The sequence below is a fragment of the Alexandromys fortis genome, unplaced genomic scaffold (genome assembly GCF_014885135.2).
Source record: "Alexandromys fortis isolate MF-2015 unplaced genomic scaffold, M_Fortis_MF-2015_v1.1 scaffold_41, whole genome shotgun sequence".
Lineage (NCBI taxonomy): Eukaryota > Metazoa > Chordata > Mammalia > Rodentia > Cricetidae > Alexandromys > Alexandromys fortis.
This window is the reverse complement of record NW_026067923.1, coordinates 12,528,020-12,551,145: the sequence shown is the minus strand read 5'-3', so window position 1 is coordinate 12,551,145 and position 23,126 is coordinate 12,528,020. Positions and strand designations below refer to the sequence as shown.

The window sequence follows — 23,126 nt, the reverse complement described above, 5'->3', positions numbered from 1 at the left end:
TTTTTACTGCTGAGTAGTACTCTAATATGTATATATTCCATACTTTCTTCATCCATTCTTCCATTGAAGGGCATCTAGGTTGTTTCCAGGTTCTGGCTATTACAAACAATGTTGCTATGAACATAGTTGAGCATATACTTTTGTTGTATGATAGGGCCTCTTTTGGGTATATTCCCAAGAGTGGTATTGCTGGGTCCAGGAGTAGGTTGATCCCGAATTTCCTGAGAAACCTCCACACTGCTTTCTAAAGTGGTTGCACAAGTTTGCATTCCCACCAGCAATGGATGAGTGTACCCCTTTCTTCACAACCTCTCCAGCGAAGGCTATCATTGGTGTTTTTTATTTTCGACAGGCACGAGTTTTTAACCTGTCTCAAGGAAAATCCTCTAAGCAAATTTTTAATTTGGAAACTAGAGTTAAAGGGCAGTGATGGTGTATGACCGTGTAACTGGCATAGATCAGGTGACATTCCATATGATAGAGAACTGGAACATGATTATCTGCATTGGGGCCAAGCTCTAATTACTAAACCGCATGTTAGACGTATGCCTCCACACCTTCATGGTCCAGCAAGCCGTCTCTTTAAGGAAATACTTGGAACTGCAGCTTTTAGGAAGCCTTACTCCCTGGGCAACCAGAGCCTGACCACAGAGCTGCTGCTGAGACATGGCTCATCCTACCACCCCTCCTGGTGGCAGCACTGATGAACTTGCCTCGAAATGTCTGTTACAGACTCTGCTCTTCCAGGAAGCCAAGGGCATCTCCTGTGTGAAAGACGCAGGCTGCCACCCTCTGAACACTGACCCTGTTGCCACAGGAGAACACCACCCACTGCTCAGGGAGCCAGATGCGGGGAGAAAGGTCGGGAGAGCGCAGTGACCTAAACAGTGACGTTTAAACCTACATTTTCTCCCTGGGAACTGCTCAACTCTGCAAAACCTGCCTATAGTGGGTACTCAGAACTCAGTGGGTATTACCTCCCCCCAAAATAAGAAAATACAGAGGGTCTTCTGTTCCTAACAGACCACACTTCACTTGCCATACGTTCAGTGAGCACCATGGCACACCCTGTGAGGACAGTCCTTCCCAAAAGCTACCCATTCCTGTCGCTCTGAGCAGGAGCTCTTTCTCCCTGGTTTCTTATTAGTGACGAGCCCCCTTTAACTCCATTTCTCTATCACTGCACCAGAATCTGAGCATTCAATTGTACCTACTAGAAGAGTGGAGACTTCCACAAGCATCCAGGTCCCAGCAAGACAGTGCGTCTCAACTGTCAAGGAGTTTACAAACATCAAGGATAAGGACTGAGCATGGGTAGGGTTGGGATCTTGAATGGCCGCAGGGAGGTAACATTAACTAGGTTACAATTTTTTAAAGAGAGTAGATGGAAAGTTAGAACTGGTAAGTTCCCTCAATGGGCTTACAATAGAAAACTCCAGGACCAGAAGGACATGATGGGAACTTGGAGGAAAGATGACTGGAAAGTGGAGTTTGGCTTCCAGTCCCCAGTTCTGGCGCTTGGGAGAAAGAACAACAGTGGAACTGTGCCAAGGGTGCGGGAGGGAGGAAGAGGGGCGCTTGCTGCCATCAGGACCCGCCCTCCCTGACCCGACACCAACATCCTTGCCTCTCAAGGCTTAAGAGCGGATTTGAGTCCCACTGCAGGTAGCTAGCTGTTCCTCATTTCCCTCTATTTCTAAGCGTTTGGAGCTTCTGAAATGTTTTCACTCTGGAGGTGGGAGAAACGGAGATTTGTCTAAACTTGCTGACCCCTGTAAACGCCCTGCGATTTGCTCTGAAAAAAAAAAAAATGGGATGTATTTCACCAACCTTGTTGCCCGACCACAGGGACCCAGATAATAAACATGCACAGAAAGAGAACACACTGGTTCTGTCAAGAAAGAAGCCTGCTAGGAAAATGCACAGACAACAACTGAAGCTTCCTTTCTCCCTCTCTGCCGCCTTTCCTTTCTGCCTTTTTTTCTTTGTAAGCATTTATCTCTTCCGCCAACACTTCCTGGTTACTTAATACCCTTTATGTAATCACTTGCAGGCACGCATTTGCATTTTAGACTTGTGTTCAGAAAAAAAAAATCTGCCTAAAGTTGTGCAGACTCAGGCTGCAGACACACCAGGTCCAGTCTCTGCGTTTGGGTGTCCCTGGCACCTGCCAGCTGTGCGTCCTCGGAATTGAGGACATCGTGTTTTCAATTTTCTTCAATAAAGCAATGAATCTGGCAATTTGCTGGCCTGCTTCGGCTAAACAGAAAGGACAATTTGAGAAGGATCATAGTTCAGGGCCAGTCAGACGGAAACGATTGAAAACAGAGAGCTGGCCGTGGCGGTTCCCCAGTGCAGCGCGCTGTCGCAGTTTGACTGACAAACTGACTTTTCCGAGGTGCTCGTGCCCATTTCAGTCAGAGTTTATTGAAGGTGATTTTGATCTTCTCCATGAGGCCACAGCAGTGGCCGTGCCATCTGTCACCTTGATTGCATCGTGGAGTCTCTGGAGAGAGCGCCATGGCTCCTGATCACTTACAGATTGTGCGGCTTTCTCCTCCATACGGACCACATGCGCCGAGCCAGATGGTGAACATACACGCTGATTATAAGTCTTTATCTACGTGCAGGAAGGAGAGGAACTATTAGGTTTCCCTCAGGAGCTCCGCTCCTCTCTACCCTCATGCTGCTCCTCGGCAAATACAGTCTTCTTCAGCTGTCATCGGCCTACCTTGGAAAATTAAAAAAATAAACAATAATTCCATCACCGGGCCCGGGAACCCAAGCTGGTGCCTCAGAGCAGTCCCCTGGCCTGGCTCCCCTTCTCGCAGGCCCCACCCCCACCCTCTCCCTGCCTGTCAGCACTAGCTACAAAGAAGTTTGTTTGTGAATGCATCATTAATGTGTTAGTTTTTTGAGAAACCGGGAGGGGCCCACGGCTTGGAAATGAGACCTCGGGACCCCCCAGCTCTTTTGTGCCATTGGGATGGGGCGATATGGCTTCCATCGCAGTGTGCCATGCGCTTCCATTTAGAGAGTCTCGTTATTCATTCTTTCTTTTAAAAGTTCATATCCCACGTTTTTTGAACTATAGGCATGTTTTGTTTAATAATTTCAGGAGGATTGCTCCCATTTGTGTCAAAGCAACAGGGCCCTGGGAGGGATTTAGAGGCAGGGGACAGTGGTCAGGAGAGGGAACCTCTAAGTACAGTACTGGACAGAGGTACTTGTGGAGGATGGGCAGAGGTAGGGGCCCTCTGAAGTCCACTGCAGTTTCCCTCCCTGAGCACCACTGCCACTCACTGTGAGAGAAACATCGCTGTGAGAAACTCATCGCTGTGAGAGACTCGTCAGAGACCCATTACTGTGAGAGACCCGTCACTGTGAGAGACCCATCGCTGTGAGAGGCGCACCTCTGTGAGAGACCCGTCGCTGTGAGAGACCCATTGATGTGAGAGACGCATCTCTGTGAGAGACCCGTCGCTGTGAGAGACCCATTGATGTGAGAGACGCATCTCTGTGAGAGACCCGTCGCTGTGAGACACCCATTGATGTGAGAGACGCATCTCTGTGAGAGACCCGTCGCTGTGAGAGACCCATCTCAAAGATTCTGCTGGGAAACTGTAGTATGTACAAAATTCTTCACCTCCTCACAGTTCACATGGAACCATGAAGAAAAAGGTCCTTGATCTTTCTACTGTTTGGGCATAATTTTGGTAGGTTAAAGAATACACATTTAAGTTTTTCTTCCTTTCTTCCTTTCTTTCTATCCAATCACTCCACGAAGATAAGGTATAGTACATGTTATGGTCTGCAGCAGTAAGCAGAAAAGCACCCCTCTGGTGCCTTCATGAGGTTCTCTTTCCCTGAGTGAGGAATATGTCCCCTACTCAAATGAGCAGCTGTCCACAGAAATTAGGGACTGGTTTCCCAGTGAGCCATGACCTTGAAGTCTTGCCTATTTGGGTCACTCATTAGTAATAACTGTCTTTTTTAATTTATTTATTTATTTATTGAAGATTTCTGTCTCGTCCCCACCGCCACCTCCCCATTCCCTCCCCCTCCCCCAGTCAAGTCCCCCTCCCTCGTCAGCCCAAAAAGCAATCAGGGTTCTCTGCCCGGTGGGAAGTCCAAGGACCACCCACCTCCATCCAGGTCTAGTAAGGTGAGCATCCACTAAACTGCCTTGGCTCCCACGAAACCAATATGTCCAGTAGAATCAAAAACCCGTTGCCATTGTTCTTGAGGTCTCAGTAGTCCTCCTTGTCCGCTATGTTCAGCTAGACCTGTTTTTACCCTGGCTTTTTCAGACCCAGGCCAGCTGTCCTTGGTGAGTTCCTGATAGAACATCCCCATTGTCTCAGTGTATGGGTGCACCCCTCGCGGTCCTGAGTTCCTTGCTTGTGCTCTCTCTCCTTCTGCTCCTGATTTGGACCTTGAGATTTCAGTCAGGTGCTCCAATGTGGGTCTCTGTCTCTGTCTCTTTTCATCGCCTGATGAAGTTTAATATTCAGGAGGATGCCTATATGATTTTCTTTGGGTTCTCCTTCTTATTTAGCTTCTCTAAGAACCCGAATTATAGGTTCAGTGTCCTTTATTTATGGCTAGCAGTGTGGAGGTTTCTCAGGAAATTTGGGATCAACCTACCCATGGACCCAGCAATACCACTCTTGGGAATATACCCAAGAGAGGCCTTATCACACAACAAAAGTATATGCTCTACTATGTTTATAGCAGCATTGTTTGTAATAGCCAGAACCTGGAAACAACCTAGATGCCCTTCAATGGAAGAATGGATGAAGAAAGTATGGAATATATACATATTAGAGTACTACTCAGCAGTAAAAAACAAGGACTTCTTGAAGTTTGCAGGCAAATGGATGGAAATAGAAAACACCATCCTGAGTGAGGTAAGCCAGACCCAAAAAGAGGAACATGGGATGTTCTCACTCATATTTGGTTTCTAGTAATAACTGTCTTATAACCTAATGACTGAAATAACTTGAATCCAATAATTTTGCTCAGACACGAAATCTAAGTGATTCTGAGGATAGCCACTCAGTCCTTTCTGGCTTGGGTTGAAATGGCATGCTATTCTCTGTTCCTGAGACATCCAGGCCACTCGGTCTCCCCAAGGGAAGACTCTTCCAGTGTTCTGTCCTCTGAGGAGGATAGGGTACAAGAAAGAAGTTGTGAAAAAATGATCTTGATCACACATTCTTCTTACTCACATTTTCTCAGAAAGTAACTAATATCAGTACAGATACCAAGAGTTGGAAATCAGCTCTCCCTGGTTAGGTAGATGATCCTGACATTTGGACCATCAACCTGTCTGCTTTGCTTTCTTAGAGCAAAGTTAAAGAACTGTTTGTCAGAAACAAAGACAGTCATCAAATACGGCTTACACCCTCAAAAGGAGGGAAGATCATAAGACATTATATAGTACACTTGATGAAAAACCAAGGTGTAACTTTATTTAAAAAAAAAAAGATGGCTAAGGCCCCAAGAAAGGGAAGAGAAAATGGATTCGATTAATATTAATGAAATGTATAAATATGGATGATGGCTTCCTATATCCCACATAGCAGTAAGATGCTTCTGAGGTCTTATACACTGAGCACCTTCGCTTCTGACTTGGATTATGTCTCTTTAGGTAAAGCCAGGATTCACCATGTAGGGTAGCACCCTGGGCCTAAGATCAATGTGTCAAGTTGCAGAGAAAGGTCAGAGACATGAAAGTTGGCTGGAGTTGAACGGCAGCATTTTCACTTGGACTTGGACTTGGGTTGGCCAGCTGCTTTCTCGTGGCCTCACAATCTCTGTCTGCCAATAAGCAAAACAATACCAATCTCCTAAAAGAAGATTAACTTCAGTAAATGGGAAACATTTCCAATAGTATCTGACATACACTATCTTCTTGACACATGTTAAAAATGAAATTAAACCAAAGCAAGCTAATGCTGCAGGTGCACATAGAACATGGCCATTAAGTGTATCAGATTTCACGATGGAAACTGTACTCTGCTAAGGAGTCATGATGTTAAACACAGACATCATAATAGGCAAGGTGATGAAACAGGGACCTTGCCTTCCATGTATGAGGCCTGTGCTTGTTACTCTTAGGGTTTCAGTCTTCCCACCTGAGAAATGGGCCATCTTAAGGACACGCTAACGAAGGTTAGTTGTCAGAATTAGGTCGTACAGGAAATATGCCTCAAAATCATAATCAGTATAAAAGCTCGCTGGACTTCAGGGCAGTAAGAAGGCTACACAAAGGAGCTCCTGTTTCATCTTTTACTGACAGACGTCATTCACTTCTGTTTTAGTTTCTAGTGTTAACTAGGAAGGAACCATTCATTGTTTTATTTCAGTGATAAAACCCAGACATATAAACTTAGTAAATAATCTCTCTCTCTCTCTCTCTCTCTCTCTCTCTCTCTCTCTCTCTCTTCTCTCTCTCTCTCTCTCTCTCTCTCTCTCTCTCTCTCNCTCTCTCTCTCTCTCTCTCTCTCTCTCTCTCTCTCTCTCTCTCTCTCTCTCTCTCTCTCTCTCTGTGTGTGTGTGTGTTTATGTGTCTGTCTCTCCTCTCTCCTCTTTATCTGCCCTCACACATCATTCCTCATGCAAAATGAATACATCTGCTTTTCTACACACCCACAATTCATAGAAAACACTCCAAACAGAACCTGAAAGGAATGGCATCATACTATTTGTTATTGGTGCTAACCCTACCACAGGCTTTGGGTAAAGCACTGTTCTTTCTGCTTGTCTTCCCAATGGTGAAATGCACATTAGAATACCTTTGAAGTTCATAGTTCTGCAAAAGGACTTGAAAACTATAAACATCTATCCAGCCTAAACATTATCAGTGTTAACAGTATCCAGCTTAAACATTATTTACCTTACACTAAAGTCAGTGTCTAAAGATGTGGAGATGGTTAGGTGTGCACAAAGCTCTGACCACAGAGTGTGAAGTCCTGAGTTCCGTCTCTCAGAGTCATGTGGAGCCAAATGTGCTAACACACTTCTTTCATTCTGTCATTCCTGGGGCAGATATGAAGCAGGGACAGGAGACTCTCAGAAGCTCATGGTCAAGGCAACCTGGCACATGCACCAGGAGATTCTGTCTGGAGATAGACAATGAAGACCAAGCAATATCCAAGGCTGTCCAACACTCAGACACATGGACATGCCTCTCTCTCTCTCTCTCTCTTCCTCTCTCTCTTCCTCTTTTCATCCTTCTCTTCTCTCCCTCCTTCTCTTCCTCCCCTCTCATACAGAGAGAGGTTTAATTTTTAAAAACTCAACACCAGACAAACATTAATGAGCATTATAAACAGATTAGTAAAGATTGTATAATAAATGTGTAATGCCAGAAACAAGTTTGATTCCAGCTGGAAAGCAAGCCATAAAAATCTGTGGAATGCCGAACCACGCAGCCAATCTGGAGACAGATCTCAGTTCTGCTCCTGGGGGCCTCAGGGGTTCTTGGCTCCAATGTCTCAGAATAATGGTGTGGACAAACAGGGTTCACTCTTTAATTTTCTCCTTTCTGTCTTTAAGAATATTTCCAATATTACGATGTTTATCTCGTAAATAACATAAGACCCAAATAAAAGTAAATCCAACAAAATCTGCTTAACTTGGACTACTTTAAAATAAGAGTTCATACAATGGGCCAGTTGGTCCCAATCCTCATTTAATACCTCTGCAGTACAAAGGGTTTTTGCTGCCTCCTGTTTCTGCAAGGGGAAAAGGAGCTTATTAAATAAATGTAGACTGGGGCTTAAGCTCCTAATAGGAATGAAAGAGCAATAATTGAAATAATAATCATCTACTTTCTGGATATTTCTTTTGGTACCATAATTTCAATTAGTAATATTCAAATTTTAAAGTCTGCATGATAGGAATGTGAATATGGAAATAATTATACCTCCTTACAGATTTCTTTTTAAAATGATTTTTAAATGACTTGCCAAAAAAAGGCCATCTCCAAAAGTAAATTTAAATAACCTTTAACGAGTCCAAATAGCATCAAACAATATACAGGCATGTAATCTCTGTCTTTCTGGCCTTAGGTAAAATAGGAAGTAGAAACTAATCATAATTACAAAATTTAAATTGTTTCTTTAAGTGATGGTAAAATTTGTAAGACCATGATTTTGTACCTACGATCCTATGTACATATGTTTGTACATCTGTGTGTACACGGGCGCTTCTGTGTGCACATGTACGAGTCTTTGTGCTCAAGCCAAAGTCAACTAGCAAGAAGGGGTCACACGTCCCATCCTGCAAATGGCATTAGATATCTTGTTCAAAATCTATGATTAATCTGATTAAGCTGGTGAGTGAATAATCCCTTAATCCTCACAAGAATCCAGTTTCTGTCTGCTGAGTGTCAAACTGAAGACTGCTAAGCAGTAAACACTGAAATTTAAGTGAAAGGGGGGGGAAAGACAGCTACCCAAAGAAGACAGCTACCCAAAGTCAGACTTTGTCATTCCTTCCCAAGAATGTGTCCTTTGTGGGTGACAGTCTGTGATAGGACAGGGAAGTGAAACATTGGGGGGGGGGAATCATAAATCATCCTTGGTGGTGGCCCTGTGACAGGGAGCACACCCTCTCTCAGGACAATCTACTGTCTCTGCTTCCCTTTCCCCACCAGTTCAATTATAAACGAACGGATCCTGACATTTGAGCCTCGTTTAATTTTAAACCACCAATGCTTGAAGCAGATATTACTTATTTTGTAATTGGAAAACAGTTAAAAATGGAAAAATGAGTATATATACATATATGTGTGTGTATACATACACACACACAACAATCACAGGAGCAAGAAATGAACATCTTTCCTTTAAACTCTCAACAAGATGACTCTTTATAAACCATGATTGCCTTAGAATATCACACCAAACATCAGTGACAGCAAGGAAACCAGGCAAGTTGAGGAGGGGAGGAAGTTTTATAAAGGAGTCCTTTAAACCAACTGGTTTGCTCATTGGATCACTCAGCTGAAATATAGACCTCTCACCTCATTCCGTGATTTTTAGTATACATAGCTCAGAATATTCTCTAAATTATTTTCCCGAAATACCTCCTGGAGTAGTTCTTTAAGAAGAGCAGCCTCTGGATATGTTAAACATATTATATAAATGCATGAAAATTTCAAAGAATAAAATCTATTATTTTTAAATTTTTTAATTAATTAAATTTTCCCCAACCATATCACATTTCCCTCTGTCCCTCCTCTCCTCCCAGTCCCTCCCGCCAATCTCCGCTCCCCACCCCCAGTCCACTCGTCTTTCTTTCTCTTTAGAAAAGAGCAGGCCTCCCATGTATATCAGCCAGCCATGATAGTCTATTTGCAGTAAGATTAAGAACCTCCTTTGCTACTGAGGCTGGATGAGGCAACCCAGTAGGAGGAAAGGGTCCCAAAAGCAGGCAACAGAGTCGAAAACAGCCCCTGTGCCCACTACTAGGGGTCTCAGAAGTATAGACTACACAACAGTAACACACATACAGTCCCCAAGCAGGCTCCCTGGTTGGTGTTTCAGTCTCGGTGAGCCTCTATGAAGCCAAGTTATTCTGTTGGTTTTCCTGTGGTGTCGTTGGCCCATCTGGCTCCCATAATCCTTCCTCTCCCTCTTCTACAAGATCCTTAAGATCCACCTCATGTTTGGCTGTGGGTCTCTGCATCTGTTTCCATCAGTTGCTGGGTGAAACCTCCCAGATGACAACTAGGTACCAATCTGCAAGTATAGCAGAATATCATTAGGAATCATTTCATTAATGTTAATTTTATTTTCCCAGTCATGTTTGGTTCTATCGTAGGTCTCTAGACTGTATGTCAGGACCCAGAAGCTAGAAAAAAAAAACTATTCCTTGTTTTAAAGATGTATTCCTTTCCTCTAAAACATTTTATTGATACCAGCAATGAAGCCACACAGCTACTAAAACAGTTTGTTACACAACTTCTTTTCATTTCTGTATATGCCCTGAGTCAGAAGCGCCTGCGCGGAACTTCCCAAGCATTAGAAGCAGAAAGTAGCTAGTATTCCTTAACTTGCCATGGCATAAGAAAACAGTTTTTAAACATGATTCTCAAGTCCCCTTCTGGCCCTACGTGGAACCAGGTGGTCAGTGCTGTAGTTAAGGCAGTGGCCCAGGAAGTCGTAAGATCACCCTGCTCTTTCCTCTGCTCCTACGTTGCACCCCCTCGAGAGAAGCCTGGAAAACCACATTTCATGGGAATCCACCAGACCATGGATCAAACCTAGGGAGAAGCTCTTCTCCCAACACAGACGCTGCCCAGCTGAAGCTGCCTGGGCCAGAGAAGCATAGAGGGGCTAGAAGCTTCTGGTCCAGGAACAACTAGCCACACCCTCGGCCTACTTGTCCTCACCGTAGAGTGTATGAGCAGAGTGTTCAGCAATGTTCTCTTGACAGTCTTCCTCTGATGTCTATACATTTGGCACAATCTAGTATTTTGGGTCCTTCATATTTAATGAGGTTGGCAAAGTCTTCCCATCTCTGGCTTGTGTATTGGACCCTTCTTTCCCGTCTATGCGGACAGAGCTGATAGCTCATCTAATTATTACTCACTACATGATCTGTTATCCCTGTGGAGGTTTAGATTCAGACTATCTTTCACCCCATCCGCCACCCTTCACTGGGAATAAACTGGCGTGTGAATTTGAAGGGCAGGACCAGGGCATGAGCTCTGAGGACCACAGATGTTGCCACAGCCTTGAGACTGAGAATAGCAGAGTCAGAAGGCAGGAGGAGCTGGATTTCTGCAGCTTTCAGAACCGGAGCAGGAAAACAGGAGAGAGAGAGAGAGAGAGAGAGAGAGAGAGAGAGAGAGAGAGAGAGAAACATATGACATATAAGTGAACCAGACATTTAGTCAAGAGCAAAGACTATGATGATCAATGATGTCATCCAACAAATTAAGAAGTGTGACTAATAATTTTCTCATTTGAAATCAAGATACAATATAAAATTCTACAAGGAAGCTGAAATTTCTTTTAAAATGAGAAATTAATATGACAAACTCTGAATTTGAAAAGCAAGCTCATTATTCAGCTTTTTCCTGGGAAACTCAGACTTCTCATGGCATTCCTTGACATGTGTCCTTGCTCCTTCGTGTGTCTGCACATAACCAAACAGCAGTGCGAGCCAGAGGCGACAAGTGCACTGCCTCACCGTCTGTGGCAGAGGAGACACAAGCACCCACTAAGGTGAGGCAGCCCCCAACAAAGTTGACTGAAGTTTACGTAAGGTACCTTTCAGTCACACAGCGCTGCAGAGGCAGAGCCGTACAAACGCGAGTGTCTGACATGACAACCTGATAAATGTAGCGAGTAAACAAATAAAAGCTGCTTTGGACAATTCTAGAATCTACAACCCAGGCAAATCCCGAGGCGTCTTTCACATTTGTGGGCAGGGTGCGGCTTCCCGCTGGCTCCTACTTGGAGCCATTCGCCCGCATGCAGGAGCAGCGGCACCCGCTCAGAGCACAACAACATGACAACATGCCTCCGTTGCTTTGGAAAAATATTCAGCCTTGGGGATATCTCCTCTTAGAAACTCTACATATGGATGATAGACATGGGCTATATTGATCAATATGGTAGGCACTAACCACAGGGAGCTACTGAGTATAGGAAATGTGACTAACTCAAAATTAAACATGCAGACCTAATACAAGAAGAATGTCTCAACAACATTTTATGTTTGTCATGTTCAAATGGCTTGATGGAAATATTGACTAAAAGATTAGATAGATAGATGATAGATAGATAGATAGATAGATAGATAGATAGATAGATAGATAGATAGATAGATAGATGATAGATAGATAGATAGACAATTATATATATAATTAAGTTGTTACCTGTTTTTTTTTTTTACTTTTTTTATGAAGTGTCCAATTAGATCATTTTCGTGGCTGCATTATTTTTCTACTAGTTTGTGCTGGTATATGACTTACATAACAGCTGATTCACAACCAATTTCAGTTAGTTATGAATATGAAATAACACCTGATTATTTTCCTACAAAGATGGAAGAGTCTTTCTTCTTATTCTATAGAACTCTCAAAAATCTGGCTCTCGAGCGCTTCTGAAGGTTATGGTCCCTTCTATGCTCCCAGTCCCACTTTGGGGCTAAACAGAACGCTACCAAAACATAATACACAGCCATGTAAGCTGGGGGCAGGTTGCAAATAACCCAACAGGGATTGGAATGGCATTAGGGTTGTTTGTGTCTGTGATAGCAGGACGTCTGTAGCATCTAGAAGTCCCATGGGAGAGCATCTAGAAGTCCCGTGGGGGATCGACTTCCAGTCCTTGCATGAAAATCTCACTGACAATCTAGTATGGAAAGAAATGAAGGCTATTCACAGATCAGTGTGTCATTTCTGCTGTAAAAATCACTCAAACACTCAGGAAATGAAACTCTGAGAAGCTCCATGATGTGAACCAACTTGGAGGGGCAGGGGTGTGATTATTATCCCGCAAACATTGCACTATTCTTTTGTTCTCTTCTTAACTTCGTTTGAGCCTGATCGCCACAGTCAAATTCTAATTGTCAAGAGGCTTGTTAGAAGTAATGGTCATTTGTGTTTCATAATTATCTTGAATCAACACAATTAGTTCCACATTCTGCTGTTTTCTTCCTAAGACATCTGTAAACATTTTCATACAAGTCCAGCTTTTGGTAATAATTACATTTTTAATTTTTAAAAAAAGGTAAAGTGATCCAGGATGGCTATTTCAAATATGCTTTAGGACTTCTCCAAACTTGTAATATATTATTTGAGTAATATATATATACATATATATATTATATTCTTTAAGTTGTCAGCCAAGAGAATTTTCTCTTTCAATAGTCAATGATAGTTCCACCATTCAGAGTGTCCTTGTCACAGTTTTAACTTAAAATAAAGTATGAAGAACATTTAATTTTTAAGTACTATAATTAATTTTAAAATTTCACTTTATTTTTGTTTATTATTTGTATTAACACCACAAAAACTTATGGCACACAGTAAATTTGATGGGGCAATATGGATTAGAAGCATCCAAGTTTCTAGACAACAAAGAGGACCCTAAGAGAGACATACATGGTTCTACATAGGAAGGCGAAAAAGTCATGATCTGAGTAAACTGGGAGCAATGGGGTTCACAGGAGAAAGCAGAAGGGAGAGGTGAGGGAGGGAGGGGATTGGAGAAAAATGTATAGCTCAATAAAAACAAAAAAAAATCATCCAAGTTTCATGACTCCGTCAGTAAATTAAAAGTAGATCCCAAATGCACATTTGTGGCAGAGTATGCAAAGTGATCCTGCAGGTAGGTGAGACTCAGACCCCTACTGCCCCAAATTCTGCCAGTTTGAAGGGAGCTGTGGAATAATGCCCGAACTCTTAAATATCAAAGGTTCCTGTATGTCTCACACCATCTAACTTAAGCTGAACTAAAATGGTTTCAATGTGACGGTCCTCACTCACCTGGAGTTTGAGCAGTACCTTGTGTTCAGCAAAGGAGTAGAAGTTTGGGTGTCATTTCTAGGCAGTCCACTTTGCATTTCAATAATTCCAAGAAGGCTTTCTTCACAAATTGCTCCTAAAATAGTGTTTTCTAACAGATTCTTCAGAGGCTGGCAAATTCCCTACTGGGTGGTAAAATTTGTAGACAGGAACTAAGCATGGAAAATGAATTCATTTTCTTCAGGCCACTTACCCTAAAGCACATAGAACCATCTGGAAAGTGTGGACACCAAGACAGGAACTCAGAGCACAGTCTCTGTGTCGCACTGTGCCCCCACAGGACAGAATCAATGTTCGGGCGTGTGCTGTTCCTTTTTGTTTTCTTGTGTGGTTTTCCCCTAGGATGGCACTTGACAAATTTTGAACCGCATGATGATAAGATGGCAGGGAGCCCTCTCTGGTGTCTCAAGGATCGAAGATGAGGGTGGTAGCTCTGGGTGCTTCAAATATTACGGGGGAGAAAACAGTGCCTCCTCTTGGAGGTGATGACTAACATCTGTGACCTTGAAAGCTCATCCTATGACATTAAATTCGGGGTCAAGGGTCCTTCTAGACAAGCCATTCCTGAGTCCAATAGGATCCTCATGGAGAGATATGAAAATCAGAGGATGTAAAGATATCCGCATCAGTAACAGAGCATCATGAAGAATACCGCCCATAATCAATAAAGAAATCCGTGATATTTGACTAAAAATGATGAGTCCCACCCTTGCCACAGTGGAAAACAGCACCACCACACCTCAGGGACAGAGTCGGTGGTGTCAGCCCTATCTGAACCCTGTTTCCACAACAGCTTGGAGGTTCTGCTTAAGTGACTGCATTGTCCCCAGGTTGCGATCTGCTGAGAACCCAGGTGATTTCCCTATCCACACACAGCCCTTGGGAGAGCGCTCAGCCACTTTTTCCAGTCAAGCGGTGGCACTGTGAGAGAAAGGCACGAGGTAGTTAAAAAATTTGAAGAATATGTCAATTGGTAAAATTAGATAAAAAAAGTTACGCTGTGTTCTGCCCTACATTTGGACTATCACAAGTGAGGCAAACTTTTCTAGGCAAACTGCTGAGGACTGCCAATTTAACAAGCTGTTCCATGCTGCAAGGGACATATTTATGGACATACTTTCAACAAGACGTACCTAGTGCTACCAAGCTGTGCTGTACTGAAGAGCAGAAAGAATCAGAACGATGAATTTAAAAAAAAAAAAGTAAAGGATTTCACACATGGGTCCTATTAAAATCAGATCAAGTATTCTGCAATTTACAGGCAGAAATATTTAAAATAATGACAGGGTTGTTGCATGATCTAAGAAGAAAACACCCGGGAAATGTAAAAGATGAGATTGACACAGCGTGTTTAGCTCAGGCTGTTGTACAACAAGGCTCTTGAAGGGGGAGAGGAAAAGCCAAGTTACACTGTGAATATTCTCCTTTTCCATCAGCTGGGTCAAGCCAACTCTCACAGTGTTTAAAACTTGCCCTTACCTTCCTAGTGTTTTCCAAGATAAAGATCGCGGAATCTTTCGAGAGAAACTCATTTTATGTCCCTCAGTTTTCTGAAGGTCTGCAGGTCGCTGGCCAGCTTTAGCAGGATGGCTGGATATTTTGGGAGCCCTTTGATGGGATGTACCCTATAATGTACCTTCAGTCCTGGGGAACACATGGAAGGAAACCAGTAAATCAGAATTCTTTTCTCTTTAAAATTGGCTACCTATATCTATTTCTGGGATTGAAGACACCAAGCCAACTTGGAGCACATCTTCTTTGTTCTGAGGGGGGAAATTCATAGCAAGGGAAAGAATACAAAAGACTTGTTTTTGCTGGTTTCAAGAAGCTGGAGTGTAGCTTCTTTTTATGAGGGAGCCACTGTTCCCTTGTGAATTTAACATATATCCCTCACTTACCTGGTCTCTATCTTTCAGCAGCACGGAAAAGGAGCAGGAACATTCTGTCTGATTTCCACTGTCACTGTGGCATTTTAAAGAGTCCCAGATATTTGGATGAGCTCTTTCTGATAATGTGATATTTTAGGTTTATCAGGCCATGTGCATAAGCCAATGAACACAACCATGAGCCAACTAACTTTGTTTACAAAAGTAGAGATTGCTGCTGTGATGGGCAATAGTCTGAGCCTAGAGTAAGCTATATCCAACAGAGGAACCCACAGAGATGGTTGATCTGAGCCTGTGGGAACCCATGGACCCTGGACTGACATCTAGGGAGCCTGCATGGGATAGGCCCAGGTCTTCTGCATGTGTGTAACAGTTATGTAGCTAGGTCTTTTTGTGGGGTTCCCCAAGCCGGGTTGCCTTGCTCAACCTTGATGCAGGGGTAGGAGCTGTGTTCCTACCTCAACTTGAGGTGTCATGCTGTGTTGACTCCCATGGGAGGCTTGCCCCTTTCTGAATGGAGATGGAATGATGGAGGTGGGGCATCTGTGTATCTGTTGCTTTCATTGGTTAATTAATAAAGAAACTGCTTGCCCCTCTGATAGGGTAGAATTTAGATAGGCAGAGTAAACAGAACAGAATGCTAGGAGAAAGAGTCAGGAGTCGCCATGATTCTCCCACCCGACACAGACACAGGTTAAGATCTTCCCTGGTAAGCCACCTCGTGGGCTACACAGATTATTAGAAATGGGTTAGATCAATATGTAAAAGCTAACCAATAAGAGGCTGAAACTAATGGGCCAAGCAGTGTTTAAAAGAATACAGTTTTCGTGTAATTATTTCGGGTAAAGAGTGGCGGGAAGCAGCCTGCCGCTCCTAACTACAATGGAAGAGGAATGGATGGGATAGATGGGGGATAGAAGGAAGGTGGGGGAGGGTATGGGAGCAGAAGAGAACGGAAAACTATGGTTGGTATGTAAACTAAAGGAAAAAAGTAAAAAATAAGAAGAAAAAAAAGTTTTCCTGAAATAAAGAGGCAAAGCCTCCTAGAATGAAAGCCACTAGAAGGAAACCCCATGGGGTCTGAGATGATGCAGAAGAAGACAGGCCACAGGTCAGGAAACTGAAAGCTAATTCCCTCCCTACTCTAGACCTACTGTGTGCTCAAAGGAAGGATGCAAGTTCATGAACTGAGAAAGATGCTTGCTTAGGCCTCTCTGATTCTGTAGGCTTGGGGCACCTTAGGCGTAGAGAACACTAGATAACTTGGCCCCTTCTCATCTCCGGAAATTTGCGGAGAAACTGATCAGGGCTAAAACAGTCTTCACAGAGGGTCTTGGCCCCCTCCTCATAGTACAGCAGCGAGAGCAGCAGAGCAAGGCCAAACATTCTAGTTCCTTCCTCTGTAAAGCGATATGTAGTTTAAGATCAAACAAACTCCCAAGGCACTTGGTCTTTCCAAAAAACAGTATAGGGTGGGAAGAAATTAGATGAAGAGATGCTTATCATAGTTTGAACTGAAAAACTACTCTATTCCCTAACCCGGAAAGCAGGACAGAGTCTACATAAAATCTAGCGAGTGCCAGAAGCAGAAAATATGTCGTTGTCTTTGTTCTTTGAATAAAGGTTTAAAGCTCATGAGATCTAAGGGCACAAATTCTCACCTGAGACTTGAATGGTGTGATAATCACTTAAAACACTGTGTATGTGGAGATGTAGCTAACTCAATGGGCTAAAAAGCCAACCTGTGTCAGAAGGTTAGTCTGTAGATACGTAGTCTGTTAGTTACAAAAGGAGATTATTCCACAAACTACTCTAGCCCACAAAACACATTAGGATGTTCTTCCGGATTAAAAATACTCACGGTTCTTTAATGATTTTGATTTCTACATCCTTGAAAGTACAATCGCAAATTTGCTAATTGCTTTACCTTATTTTTAAACAATGCTAGAAACATGTGGGAGAAGTATTCATATTAGGTAGATGCTTTTGCAAATGTTGTAGCTAACATCCAAAACAGTTTCAAAGACTCACTAGGGGGTTTAGAGAAGCAGGTCTCCACCCCAGGTTGACTAATTCCAAATTCCAAGATCTACACCTGTTAGCACCTGTATATTGCAACCCCTCCATCACACTGCCCCTCAGCAAAGAGAGCATGGAAGCTCACCACAGCAGAACACCCCAGCACTCGAGTTATAAATGTCTATGAGGAAGAGCCTAACCATAGCATGCTAATTCTTATTCAACTTGGAATATGACGGTAGACACGCAACACACACCAGGAGATACAGGATCCCATTGGTGGGGTGTCATCAGTAGTAGTCCATCCAATGGACTCCCAGATAGCCCACCAAGGACAGAATCCAGCTCTGCTGTGAAAATGTCACCAAGCTACTTACCTTCTCTATGCCCCATTTCCCTCCTTCTGAGGGTGATTCGGTTATCTGCTTCGAGGAGATGATGTCAGAAGGAAGTGAATTAACATGTTTGAAGTTTCTGGAGCAGTGCCTAGTAAGTACACTGTAAGTGCTAGACAAACATAAGAGACAGAATGATCTCAAGGAAGTCTCAGACAGGAATCAGGAAGTCGGTCTAGCTGGAAGTGTGTCTAAGAAGGAGTTCTTTCACCTCCTCGGGCTGCTATTTTCTCTCAGACAACAGTATCTATCCAAGTAGTTACAGAGACTTCAATGGAGAGGAAGCTGCTCTGTAAAATATCAGTCAAATTATATTGGATCCTGTTCATTCCCTTCTTTGCAAGAGGACATGTATCCCACAGTGCAATTCCGGGGGTGAAAAGTCAAGAGTCGGTTGTCACGTTCTCCACCTTGAGCTGTCACATGTGGCCACACACAGTTTCCAGTCGACTTGGCTCCGTAAGTCACACATCCTCTCGTTTGATTTCCATAGAAACACTGTAAACAAGCTTGTTTTGAGAGGAGGGACCTACAGTTCAGACAGGTTACATAATTTGCCCCCATGTCCTTAACCAGGATAGAGTGAGGCTAATTCTACCCAGCTGGGTAGGATACCTAAAGCCAGGTCCTTAGCTAATCATTTACATAGCTTTCCTAAACAATAAATATTTCCTAAACCATGAATATTGTTTCCTTCTCTAAACAACAGACCCCTTCGCTTTTATTCTAGGGAGGAATACAGTTCTTTCTAGACTTGCCATTTTTGGTCCTTGTCACAGCTTATCTGCTGGTACTCGGTCCTCACAAAAATAGAGGAGAGGCCTGTCCATCTGTATGTGTTCTCAGGATGCCGGCCAAGTGTCTGGGAGTGTGGAGGAGTAAAATGACCGAGAGGGAAGAATAAACACTCCACTGGCTGGATTGTTTTGCTTCCCACTGAAAAAGGATAGGAGCCGTTACTTCAGATGAGTATGAAGGCTCAATCCCAAGAATGCCTGAAAACTCTTCCCCGCAATTCCTGTTTGTCCACTTTTGCCGAGGTCTGAATGGGGCCTGGCTAGAAACTCTCTCAATTGCCAAAGAGAAGGCACAGTCATGAGAGAGACAAGACCACCTGCTGAATTCTTCTGGAAAATGGGATTTTTAAGGAACTTGGTTGGCAATTACATACCAAGAATAGAGAAAAGATACCCAAGACAGACAAAGAAGCACAGAGAGAAGTTACAAACTGTCTATCGTGAATTTAAAACCCTACCTGGGCAGCAGATTGGCTACTGGGAACTCCGCTATGTCTCCACCTCACGCTCATTCTTCCCCATTTGTCTACGTCTTCAGCACGCAATGAAGGGCAAAGTACTGGGATATAAAATGAGACACTAAGTCCTGTCCTTTGGTGTGGGAGATACTTGGAACTGAAGACAAGGCTTGGGAGCAAGAAGTCTTCTCCAACATTCTCCTACCCTCTTTTGTCTTTCCTTCACATCCCAGGACAGGTTGGGAATTAGAACTCCCCATAGCAAGCCATAAAACCCAGAAACACCTCTCTGACCTACCTCCTTGACAAGGAGGTCGCAAGACTCTTACCAGAGAGATCCCAGTCTAGGGTGCAAAGGAAGAGAGAGCAAAGTTTACATAGTCAGGTTGAAGAGACTTAGGGCCCTCTAACCCTGTCATTTGTAGCTGCATAGGCTGTCCATTCTGCACTGACCAAAGCACAGAAATAGTTTTCTCTGGGTCTTGGAGTCTCCCTCTCAGGGCTCTTCTGACATAGTCAGCCTACTCAGCAAGTATATATATATTTTTTTTCTCGGTCTGTCTTTGTGTATGGGTCATTGACTGTGGATCTGTAATGGGTGGTCAAAAATTCTGCTTCACTGCTACAGAGATCTTTCTCTTATTCTCCCAGCGATGGCAATGGTCACAGTTCCCAGTTCTCTCTCAAGTCTTCCTTAAGCCAGGAGCAGTCGTCACAGCAGGGACTCAGCCACAGCCTTATGAAGTCCTGTGCCCCTTGTGGTGTTCTGAGAAAGGGCTCCAGGTGAGTTCTGTGAGAGGTTGAATAGATTCATCAATTTTTAATAAAGTTTCTCCCATGCTCATCCCAGGAGCCTGGATTGGAAAGAACAGCTTGTTTCCTTGACAGCAGAAAATCCACAGCTTAAAAAAAAAATTCTTTGTTGTCTGTCAAGAATTCCACAGAAATAATAGATGCATAAAAACACAAGGAAATGTGCATTTTTCCCCACTTCATGGGTTTGCCTCCAAGGAAATTAACTTAAGGGAGGAAAAAAAAAGCTTCTAAAATGTGTGCATTGGGTAACACAGACCTTCAAAAGGAATGGGGGGGGGCAGATCATAATTCAAAACTCCTTAGGAGTCCAGGAAGTCTTCTCAGACTTATGATTAGCAAGCTGATTGGGGTCAATAAAAGGCAACATTTAAAAAAAAAAAAAAAAAGGAAAACTGGAGGGGCAGTGGTGGCACAAACCTTTAATCCAAGCACTCAGGAGGCAGAGGCAGGCGGATTTACATGAGTTCGAGGCCAGCCTGGTTTACAGAGTGAGTTCCAGGACAGGCTCCAAAGCTACACAGAGAAATCTTGTCTCAAAAAAAAATCAGGAAAAAAGGAAAGGAAAGGAAAGGAAAGGAAAGGAAAGGAAAGGAAAGGAAAGGAAAGGAAAGGAAAGGAAAGGAAAGGAAAGGAAAGGAAAGGAAAGGAAAGGGGAAAGGAAATAAAAGAAAACTGCTTTAAGAATGCCCAACACAAGCCCAGTCTGTGTTTCTCAAGAATGTTTATGGATGTTATAAGTTTACCATAACCAGGGAGGTTTCCTCTTTCCAAAGTGAGCCAAGGTTCGCATCCAAGAAAACCCCTGCTCTCCCTAGCTGGCCTGGCCCACAGAATGTCACTGAGTCTTTGTTACAAAAAGACTTGCCAAGGGTGACTCAGATAAACCTGCTTATTCTACCTAGGGAAGGAGGCAGGAAATGGGGAGGGGTTTAAACTGTAGCTTTTTCAAAATTTATTTTGCATGAGGATAAAGTGGGAATTCATCCTCCCCATCTTTAATATCTGCTCCAAATAAAACTTCAGGATTAAAACTACCAGCCCCTGGAACATTATTGTTTTAATCTCTTTTTTTCCCCACTGTGTCCTTAAGAACAAGGGTAAAGCCCAGCTTTCCTGGTAAAAGTTGCCAGCACAGAAGTGAGGACAAGCAGTGGGGGGCGCAGCCCAGCCTCTTTCCTTTGCCTGTTCCCGATTCCATGGCCCGAGGCGGTGGTTTGCATTTTTAGGACAACAGCAGGCTGCGAGCAAGCAGGAGACCTCTCATCAGGCTTTCTAACTACACACAAAATGACAAGAGAGAGCCTGTGGTCCCCAGCTTGGCTTATGGAGAGCCAAGTGCCAAGAAGCTGGTGCCTCTTTTTGCCACCCCCAACCTGTACTTCTGCGGAAAGGACCCACGGACTGTGCAGACTCCAGCTTTGCGATAGTCTAGGTCTAGCTGTCATGCACTACTCCCATGGGAAAACAGGCTCCTTCGCCGTCTTGCTTGCTGCTGTTTGGTTTATACCTTTCCGTAAAACCCAGGAAAGAGCTGTACTTGCCAGCTCACAGGAGTCCGGTTCTTCCCCTAATCAGAGCATCCCGGAACCGTCCCCTTTGCACACTATCCTGATAAGAGAAGACTGGTTCCCTTGGATTTGGGAGAGCACGCAGATAGCTGGGAATACAGATTCCAGGCTTCACAAGGTCAGCGCGCCTTTATAATCGCCTCCCTAATTAGAGACTCTAGCCTCAATTATAACTGCCCTCTTAAAAAGAAATCCCACAGTCAGCCAGCTGCAGACATTCCCATCAAGAAGGAAGTAGGAAAAGCTCCTGTTTGGAGGTCAGTGGAAGGAAAGACCTATACGGAAACAGCTTCTACACAGAAGCTGGTTCATCAGCAAAAAGCCAGCGTGAGAGAGGTTACTGTTGGTCTGCAGGCCAGGGATGGTTACAGGATGCGAGGTAGGATGAAGAGATGCAGAGAATAGATTTTTGACACTGGTTGACCTTTGTTAGGTGTGACCCGAGTAGTGAGTACTGAGCTAAAGAATGCCAAGTGAAAATGTAACATGTTGATGACCAGCTTGAACATGGAAGGGTTGGGGGTGTCTCAGGGGGTCCAGAAAAGATTTAGCTAAAATTTTATTTTACTTTTGAGAACGCTGATGATTGAAGTTTGGGGAAATTCACAATTTAAATATAATGGAGAAGCTTACAAAATCACAGAAGCCCCAGAATCACAGAATGAAAGACTACTTAACAAATGCACCTGAGAAGAAAATATTCTAACACAGCTAGCCAAATAGGTTACAACTGACCTTGAAATGCGAATCTTTTCTTTCTTTCTTTCTTTCTTTCTTTCTTTCTTTCTTTCTTTCTTTTTCTGGAGCTTTCTAAGGTTTAAAATGAGCAGAAGACTATTTGGCTGAACTCTGTAAGAGACTCACCAAGAGAACTGAGAGGCTGCAGCTGAAGGGAAAGCATGTGTCATTACTGAGGACACAGGAGGGAAACTGAGGCATTCCCTAGCTGCCCCTGTTCACCTGCTATGTCTGTAAGATAGGAGCTCAGCTGTTACCAGGAAAACCCTACAGGATGGCTTACCTAGGATGGTTTATTTTCATCTTCCTCGTAATTCTGAGGTGAGCAAGCAAAGCTGGTCAAACAGGCCTGGTCCATAAAGTTACTCCGTTTCACACCTTTGTCTCGTGCCGTGTGTTGGAGAATTATGGGATTGACTGTGGCCTCTAGCTGTATTGAGTTAATGGAACAGATAGGGCAAATGTCATGGGATATCTGTGATTGCACCGTTATGTTACATGGATTCTAAGCCCCATCTTGCTGGAGAGTTTCTTCCCTTTTTCTTTCTAGTTTCATAGAAGCAAACTGCTTTGTCTGGGATGCCTGGGTCAGAGCGCCGTGTACCCAGTTTACTGAAAAGCTATGATGTGAAGTCAAAGGCACCCAGAGCAAGGAAGAAAATGAGTCTCACAGCGGCACGGAATAGGCTTTCCAACAGCGTGGATTAGGTGAGGAGGAGCTGCTTCCTATTTCAGCCTCAGATGTGATCGTAGTCCCAAGTCACATACTTGGAGCCTTGCTGAGGAACCAGCTAACTTGTGTCCATACTCCTTCCTGACTGATAGACTGAGATTTCAAAAAAAAAAAAAAAATAGATCTTGTTTCAAGCCATAAAGTCTAATATAATTGTATTATAG

General features: G+C 43.5%; 2 long non-coding RNA genes across 2 annotated transcripts; one reads left to right on the top strand and one right to left on the bottom strand.

Annotated features, from left to right (window-relative positions):
- Positions 1-2,090: 2,090 nt before the first annotated feature.
- LOC126501460 (uncharacterized) lies at positions 2,091-23,096 on the top strand. The gene is made up of 4 exons (XR_007591679.1): positions 2,091-3,716; positions 19,759-19,890; positions 22,298-22,550; positions 22,780-23,096. It is a non-coding gene; the product is annotated as an uncharacterized lncRNA (long non-coding RNA).
- LOC126501461 (uncharacterized) lies at positions 6,553-18,310 on the bottom strand. The gene is made up of 3 exons (XR_007591680.1): positions 17,835-18,310; positions 13,746-15,196; positions 6,553-9,752 (listed from the first exon to the last, which is right to left on the bottom strand). It is a non-coding gene; the product is annotated as an uncharacterized lncRNA (long non-coding RNA).
- Positions 23,097-23,126: the final 30 nt, after the last annotated feature.